General features: G+C 47.0%; 1 non-coding gene across 1 annotated transcript; it reads right to left on the reverse strand.

The window, feature by feature from the left end:
- Positions 1–1,185: 1,185 nt before the first annotated feature.
- Positions 1,186–1,268, reverse strand: trnal-cag (transfer RNA leucine (anticodon CAG)). The gene has a single exon. It is a non-coding gene; the product is annotated as a tRNA-Leu (tRNA).
- Between the last annotated feature and the right edge of the window lie 7,544 nt (positions 1,269–8,812).

An 8,812-nucleotide genomic window follows, 5' to 3' on the forward strand; every position in this document is an offset into this window, starting at 1 on the left:
CTGTCACGTTATCGCTTGACGTTTGACGTGGATCCGTCAAATGTCATGACTTGACGTTGTAAGAGGATTAACCAAAAAGCCCTGCGAATCCTATTGAATTAAAAATAAACGGCATCTCAGGACATTCCACTACATGGCATACCAAGACAATTCTTTTGATCCCGTTTCGGTGGACTTGCTTTAAAGCCCACGTCCATTGTTTTGAACACATGCTTTTCCGAGTTGCTGTGGACAATGCCTTGATGTTGCGCAATCGCCTCAAATCTTGCAGCCTACAGTGCCCATTAACGCTGCCAGGGCCACTGCTACGCTGCGTAAATTGTGGCGCAAAGAGATTGATGCGGCACTTTGTCAGTGTTACTGTATCACTCGGACATGGCGCCAGAGGGTTAAATACTTGAGCCTGAGATCTCAGCTGTGCAACAGCCACGTCCTCACAGTGAGAGCATGAGCTGTCCGCGGGCACTGGATCGACATGCTGGACCCCCAGACCTGTGATGCGATACTCGTGCCCATCATCCGGAGATAGGAACTACCGCATCCAGAAACGCACATTCAGAACAGCGTCTTGAAAAAGACGCGTTGATTGACTGACACGGCTTTTTTTCTTCTCTTTCCCACAAAGAGTCAAATGTCATGACTTGACGTTGTAAGAGAATTAGCCGAAAAGCCCTGCGAATCCCATTGCCTTAAAAATAAACGGCATCTCAGAACATTCCACTACATGGCATTCCAAGGAAATTCTTTTGATGCCCTTTCGATGCACTTGCATTAAAGCCCACGTCCATTGTTTTGTTCACATGCTTTTCCGAGTTGCTGTAGACAATGCCTTGATGTTGCGCAAATGCCTCAAAACTTGCAGTCTACAGTGCCCATTAACGTTGCCAGGGCCACTGCTATGCTTTGTAAACTGTGACGCAAAGAGATTGATGCGGCGCTTTGTCAGTGTTACTGTATCACTCGGACATGGAGCCAGAGAAGAAAAAAAGCCGTGTCAGTCAATCAACGGGTCTTTTTTAAGACGCTGTTCTGAATGTGCGTTTCTGGATGCGGTAGTTCCTATCTCCGGATGATGGGCACGAGTATTGCATCACAGGTCTGGGGGTCCAGCATGTCGATGGGCATCAAAAGCATCGAAAGGAGAGTTAAATATTTGACCCTGAACGCACAGCCAAAGATTTGGTTTGTCAGGAGTGGGATTCAAACCCATGCCTCCAGGGGAGAGTGCGACCTGAACGCAGCGCCTTAGACCGCTCGGCCATCCTGACACGCGCACTAAGCCGGAGCTGTCTCCTAGCAGCCACATCGCAGCACCATGACATGGAAGCTGGTGTTTCACAGCTTGCCCAGCTCCAGCAGTCCGCCTCGTTGGCGCAGTAGACAAAAAGCATTAATTTAAAGCCTGTGTACAAATGCTACGGTGATGCATACAACGTGAAATGCCCGCGAAGCGGACGTCATAAGCGAGAGTCGTTTCTTATGCGATGAGCTTGTCTTAAAGGTTACCGAGAACCTGCTCTTTCATGTACAAAGGTATGTTTTGGTATAAGTTATTGTTACTAAAACTTGCATTTATACTAAATGAATTATTGATTGTTGATTGTCGATTGTTTTTAGATGGGTCTCTATGAAGAAAATCCTCTTGTTAACATTTCTCTGATGACAAATCATCTGATAAATCGATCTGTAATATTGAAGGATGAGGGGCAGATCATAAACATGATAGATAAAGTTTTGCATGATATGATAGATATTATCAAACAACCCAAGCATTTTTCATTCGGAGAATTACAGTATTTAATAGCTTAGTCCTTATAAACAATCCATTAATAAAGTCCATTATTTACTAGGCTGCTTACCCGAATATGCAATATGATCCTCATAATGATCTCAGTGAAATGAGGTAAGCACTCGTTTTATATAAACTCTAAATGTCTGACCATGATGCCTATTTAGGCCTATGCCAGTCTATAAAAAGATAATATAGCTTGAAACACTAATATTTTAGAGGGAGTAGTTAAAGTTTGCACAACCAGTGTTTGGTCTTATTAACCTGCCCATAATTAAACGTCATGTAGCCTACTTTTTGATTACTTGACCTGCAGATTAACGGCAGCACCAGCGGACATAAACGAGATCTGTGCATAACAGGGTTTTATGTGTCCCCAATATACACAATCAAGAGAGTGCACGACTCCATAAGGTAACGTAAACTGCACACACTTGATTATGTAATGTATGAATTCAGGGAGGAGTCTCACAGCGCAAAGCATAACTTAATTACCCATGCTTAATCGGTCATAGATGAGGTCTATTGGGTTTCAAGGGTTACCGACAATAAATCAATCGAATAATCGATAGCATCCCTAGTTTAATCAATCGTAAAAGTAGTGTCAATGTTAATAAAATGCACACACAATCTATCACTTAATCTATCCAATACAGGGCTCTAGACTAACTTTTTGCCTTGCTGCGCCTTTTTTTCTTAGGTAAACCACGCATTGCATAGTGTTTTATATTTACATTAAAGATAAATAAGGCAAGAATATGAGAATTAATATTTTATATTTTTACACCTACAAAAATATCTTGTGGTAGTGCACTTGTTTAATAAAAATCTTTGTAATTGTAACATTCAACATGCCATACAGTACCATAAAAAATTTAAACTAAACCGTATAATCTTTTGTATTTACAAGTAATATTAAGTTTTATACTCTGCCTATGCCTAAATCCAAAAAGCACTAAATAATTTATATATTTATAAATTACTCTAATTAAACTAAATAACTATACATTACGCTAAATAACTGAAATTGGCTATATACAGTAGGCCTAATCTTGGGGTGACGCAGTGGCGCAGTAGGTAGTGCTGTCAGCTCACAGCAAGAAAGTCGCTGGTTTGAGCCTCGGTTGGGTCAGTTGGTGTTTCTGTGTGGAGTTTGCATGTTCTCCCTGCGTTCACGTGGGTTCCCTCCAGGTGCTCCGGTTTCCCCCACAGTCCAAAAACCTGCGGTGCAGGTGAATTGGGTAGGCTAAATTGTCTGTAGTGAATGAGTGTGAATGGATGTTTCCCAGAGATGGGTTGCAGCTGGAAGGGCATCTGCTGCGTAAAAACGTGCTGGATAAGTTGGCGGTTCATTCCGCTGTGGTGAGCCTGAATTGATAAAGGGACTAAGCCGAAAAGAAAATGAATGAATGAAGTCCTAATCTTAATCTCTGATTAAAACAAAAGTAATCTAGCAATGCTGCACCACTGACAAGCAAATGGCAGAAAAACAAAGCAACCACATAAATAGCGGAAACAGCAGTAAGCACTTTTTCTGAAGTTATGCCTTTCTTTTTTAAATTTAATTACTGTGCGTTTAATGTAAATAAATCAATAATGAATAGGCCTATAAGTGTATCCTGTGTGTGTGTGCGTGCGTGTGTGTGTCCACCAACTGTGTCTTTCATTACTGAAGCAGCTCTCTTCCAAAACCAAAATTTACTTTGTCTGTCTAGCAATATTTCGACAATATTTAAATTTAGATGAGCCTATAGTCAAAATATGCAGAAACTGTGCAGCTGCACATTGAATCTGAGGTTTCATCTTATCTCGCTCTCGCTGTCATCCAGACATTGATATGTAGACACCACATAAACATCAAGTCATGAAATTGAGGCCGGTACCAGCTGAAGCCCTTGTGAAATGTCAAAATACAGCACTGAAATGAACAGGTAATGTTTTTCAGCCAAAAGTCTATCTAGGATATCTGTAAAAACGCAATCAGAGCCAATGTTATTGTCATGATTACCAGCGATCTCTAACCACCAGAGGTTGCTGGTAAGCACTCACCCTCACAATAACCTATGGACTACAAATCCGCCATTCATGGACTACATTTTCATACATGCACTCCGTTCACAAACACACATGCTTCCTCATTTTGACTGATTACATTTGCACCAGCTGAGGATTGTCAGAGACTGATTACACACACTATTTAAACAACACACACACTCCCTGCCTTTGCCGAGTCTTGTTATCTGTATAGTGACACTACAACGCGTTTTCCTAGTCTAGTTTCTCCGTGTTTTGATCTTTGCCTGGTTTCCCTTTCTCCTTGTCTGCCGCCTGTCTACCGACCTCTCGCCTGTGTTTAACTACGATTCTGGACTGCCTTCATACATCTGTTTGCACCTGTGTTGACCATTACCTCCCTGAGTTTGAATAAACCTGCACGTGGATCCTAAACCTCAGTTGTCTCTGTCGCTCCCCGTGTTATAGAAGACTTGGCCTAACATGGATCCAGCGGGGATTAAAATCATGTACCTGGGTCAGGGAGCCCGGTCAATCGAAGAATATGTGGAGGACTTTATTGAACTATCACATTTAACATCGATAAGTGAGGTATGTCTCATGATATTTTTTCATGGTGGGCTATCTGAACCACTATACTCACAGATGCCATTAAATGATCCTCACTGTTCAATAAAGAACTATTGACCGGCACTACAAATGAGTGGGGCCCCCTTCACCGTAGGAGAGGTGGAGGAAACTCCTAAATGTTTTTTGGGGAGGGGCAGTGTACAGCATGAACAGATGACAACAGGGCTTGCTGTACACTCCACCGAAACATTAATTCTGGCATCACCATCTCTCCAGTATACGGTACATCCTCCAGCTCACAAGATGGCCACTCTCAATCCTCCAGCTCACAAAATGGCCGCTTCTAGTCCTCCAGCTCACAAGATGGCCGCTTCTAGTCCTCCAGCTCACAAGATGGCCGCTTCCAGTTCTCTGGTTCACAAGATGGCTTCCTGTTCCGAGTCTGTTCCTGCCTTTGTTCCTGCCATAGTTCCAGTTCAAGTTCTTGAAAGACCATCGCCAGAGCCACTACTGCCAGTGCCACTGCCTGAGCCACTGCCGCCAGAGCTGCCAGAACCACTGCCGCCAGATCCTCCAGAGCTGCCAGAGCCACTGCCGCCAGATCCTCCAGAGCTCTCACAGAGCATGTGACAGTCCCTCCCAAGAAGAACTGTGATCCAGGGTCTGAGACTTTCTCCTCGCCAGGAGGAGGTTACAAGCATTAGATTTATTTTTGTCAGAGCAGCTGCAGCATACTTGCGTGGAGGCCCAAAGCTAGGCTTGTGGGCAAGCTTCTGCAGGACCTTCCCTGGTGGTCTAGTGGTTAGGATTCGGTGCTCTCACCGCCGCTATCCACCTTAGCAACAGCCTAGCAAGCACCTAGCAACACCTTATCAACCACCTAGCAACACCTTAGCAACCGCCTAGCAACACCTTAGCAACCGCCTAGCAACACCTTAGCAACCGCCTAGCAACCACCTAGCAACACCTTAGCAACCGCCTAGCAACACCTTAGCAACAGCCTAGCAACCGCCTAGCAACACCTTAGCAACCACCTAGCAACACCTTAGCAACAGCCTAGCAACCGCCTAGCAACCCCTTAGCAACCGCCTAGCAACACCTTAGCAACCGCCTAGCAACACCTTAGCAACAGCCTAGCAACCGCCTAGCAACACCTTAGCAACCGCCTAGCAACACTTTAGCAACCGCCTAGCAACACCTTAGCAACCACCTAGCAACACCTTAGCAACCGCCTAGCAACCACCTAGCAACACCTTAGCAACCACCTAGCAAAACCTTAGTAACCACCTAGCAACACCTTAGCAACCACCTAGCAACCACCTAGCAACACCTTAGCAACAACCTAGCAACCACCTAGCAACACCTTAGCAACTGCCTAGCAACACCTTAGCAACCACCTAGCAACACCTTAGCAACCGCCTAGCAACCACCTAGCAACACCTTAGCAATCACCTAGCAGCACCTTAGCAACCGCCTAGCAACACCTTAGCAACCACCTAGCAACACCTTAGCAACCGCCTAGCAACCACCTAGCAACACCTTAGCAACCACCTAGCAAAACCTTAGTAACCACCTAGCAACACCTTAGCAACCACCTAGCAACCACCTAGCAACACCTTAGCAACCACCTAGCAACCACCTAGCAACACCTTAGCAACTGCCTAGCAACACCTTAGCAACCACCTAGCAACACCTTAGCAACCGCCTAGCAACCACCTAGCAACACCTTAGCAATCACCTAGCAGCACCTTAGCAACCGCCTAGCAACACCTTAGCAACAGCCTAGCAACCACCTAGCAACACCTTAGCAACCGCCTAGCAACACCTTAGCAACCGCCTATCAACACCTTTGCAACCGCCTAGCAACACCTTAGCAACCACCTAGCAACACCTTAGCAACCGCCTAGCAACACCTTAGCAACCACCTAGCAACCACCTAGTAACACCTTAGCAACCACCTAGCAACACCTTAGCAACTGCCTAGCAACACCTTAGCAACCACCTAGCAACAGCCTAGCAACCACCTAGCAACACCTTAGCAACCACCTAGCAACACCTTAGCAACAGCCTAGCAACCACCTAGCAACACCTTAGCAACCGCCTAGCAACCACCTAGCAACACCTTAGCAACTGCCTAGCAACACCTTAGCAACCACCTAGCAACACCTTAGCAACCGCCTAGCAACCACCTAGCAACACCTTAGCAACCACCTAGCAACACCTTAGCAACCGCCTGGCAACACCTTAGCAACAGCCTAGCAACCGCCTAGTAACACCTTAGCAACCGCCTAGCAACACCTTAGCAACCGCCTAGCAACACCTTAGCAACCGCCTAGCAACCACCTAGCAACACCTTAGCAACCGCCTAGCAACACCTTAGCAACCACCTAGCAACACCTTAGCAACCGCCTAGCAACCACCTAGCAACACCTTAGCAACTGCCTAGCAACACCTTAGCAACAGCCTAGCAACACCTTAGCAACTGCCTAGCAACACCTTAGCAACCACCTAGCAACCACCTAGCAACACCTTAGCAACCACCTAGCAACACCTTAGCAACCGCCTAGCAACACCTTAGCAACCACCTAGCAACACCTTAGCAACCGCCTAGCAACACCTTAGCAACCGCCTAGCAACACCTTAGCAACAGCCTAGCAACCGCCTAGCAACACCTTAGCAACCACCTAGCAACACCTTAGCAACCGCCTAGCAACACCTTAGCAACCGCCTAGCAACACCTTAGCAACACCTTAGCAACCGCCTAGCAACACCTTAGCAACCGCCTAGCAACACCTTAGCAACCGCCTAGCAACCGCCTAGCAACACCTTAGCAACCACCTAGCAACACCTTAGCAACCGCCTAGCAACACCTTAGCAACCGCCTAGCAACACCTTAGCAACACCTTAGCAACCGCCTAGCAACACCTTAGCAACCGCCTAGCAACACCTTAGCAACCGCCTAGCAACACCTTAGCAACAGCCTAGCAACCGCCTAGCAACACCTTAGCAACAGCCTAGCAACACCTTAGTAACCACCTAGCAACACCTTAGCAACCGCCTAGCAACACCTTAGCAACCGCCTAGCAACACCTTAGCAACAGCCTAGCAACCGCCTAGCAACACCTTAGCAACCACCTAGCAACACCTTAGCAACAGCCTAGCAACCGCCTAGCAACACCTTAGCAACAGCCTAGCAACACCTTAGCAACCGCCTAGTAACACCTTAGCAACCACCTAGCAACACTTTAGCAACCGCCTAGCAACCACCTAGCAACACCTTAGCAACCACCTAGCAACACCTTAGCAACCACCTAGCAACACCTTAGCAACCGCCTAGCAACTCCTTAGCAACCACCTAGCAACAGTGTTAAGTGTTTAGTGGTTGCTAAGGTGTTGCTAGGTGGTTGCTAAGGTGTTGCTAGGTGGTTTCTAGGCGGTTGCTAAGGTGTTGCTGGGTGGTTGCTAGGCGGTTGCTAAGGTGTTGCTAGGTGGTTGCTAAGGTGTTGCTAGGCGGTTGCTAAGGTGTTGCTAGGTGGTTGCTAGGCGGTTGCTAAGGTGTTGCTAGGTGGTTGCTAGGCGGTTGTTAAGGTGTTGCTAGGCGGTTGCTAAGGTGTTGCTAAGTGGTTGCTAGGCGGTTGCTAAGGTGTTGCTAGGTGGTTGCTAAGGTGTTGCTAGGCGGTTGCTAAGGTGTTGCTAGGTGGTTGCTAGGCGGTTGCTAAGGTGTTGCTAGGTGGTTGCTAAGGTGTTGGTAGGTGGTTGCTAAGGTGTTGGTAGGCGGTTGCTAAGGTGTTGCTAAGTGGTTGCTAGGCGGTTGCTAAGGTGTTGCTAGGTGGTTGCTAAGGTGTTGCTAGGTGGTTGCTAGGCGGTTGCTAAGGTGTTGCTAGGTGGTTGCTAAGGTGTTACTAGGCGGTTGCTAAGGTGTTGCTAGGTGGTTGCTAAGGTGTTGCTAGGTGGTTGCTATGGTGTTGCTAAGGTGTTGCTAGGTGGTTGCTAAGGTGTTACTAGGCGGTTGCTAAGGTGTTGCTAGGTGGTTGCTAAGGTGTTGCTAGGTGGTTGCTATGGTGTTGCTAAGTGGTTGCTAGGTGGTTGCTAAGGTGTTGCTAGGTGGTTGCTATGGTGTTGCTAAGTGGTTGCTAGGCGGTTGCTAAGGTGTTGCTAGGTGGTTGCTAGGCGGTTGCTAAGGTGTTGCTAGGTGGTTGCTAAGGTGTTGCTAGGTGGTTGCTAAGGTGTTGCTAGGCGGTTGCTAAGGTGTTGCTAGGTGGTTGCTAGGCGGTTGCTAAGGTGTTGCTAGGTGGTTGCTCGGCGGTTGCTAAGGTGTTGCTAGGTGGTTGCTAGGCGGTTGCTAAGGTGTTGGTAGGTGGTTGCTAAGGTGTTGGTAGGTGGTTGCTAGGCGGTTGCTAAGGTGTTGCTAAGTGGTTGCTAGGCGGTTGCTAAGGTGTT

The sequence above is a fragment of the Danio aesculapii genome, chromosome 4 (assembly GCF_903798145.1).
Source record: "Danio aesculapii chromosome 4, fDanAes4.1, whole genome shotgun sequence".
In the NCBI taxonomy this organism is placed as follows: domain Eukaryota; kingdom Metazoa; phylum Chordata; class Actinopteri; order Cypriniformes; family Danionidae; genus Danio; species Danio aesculapii.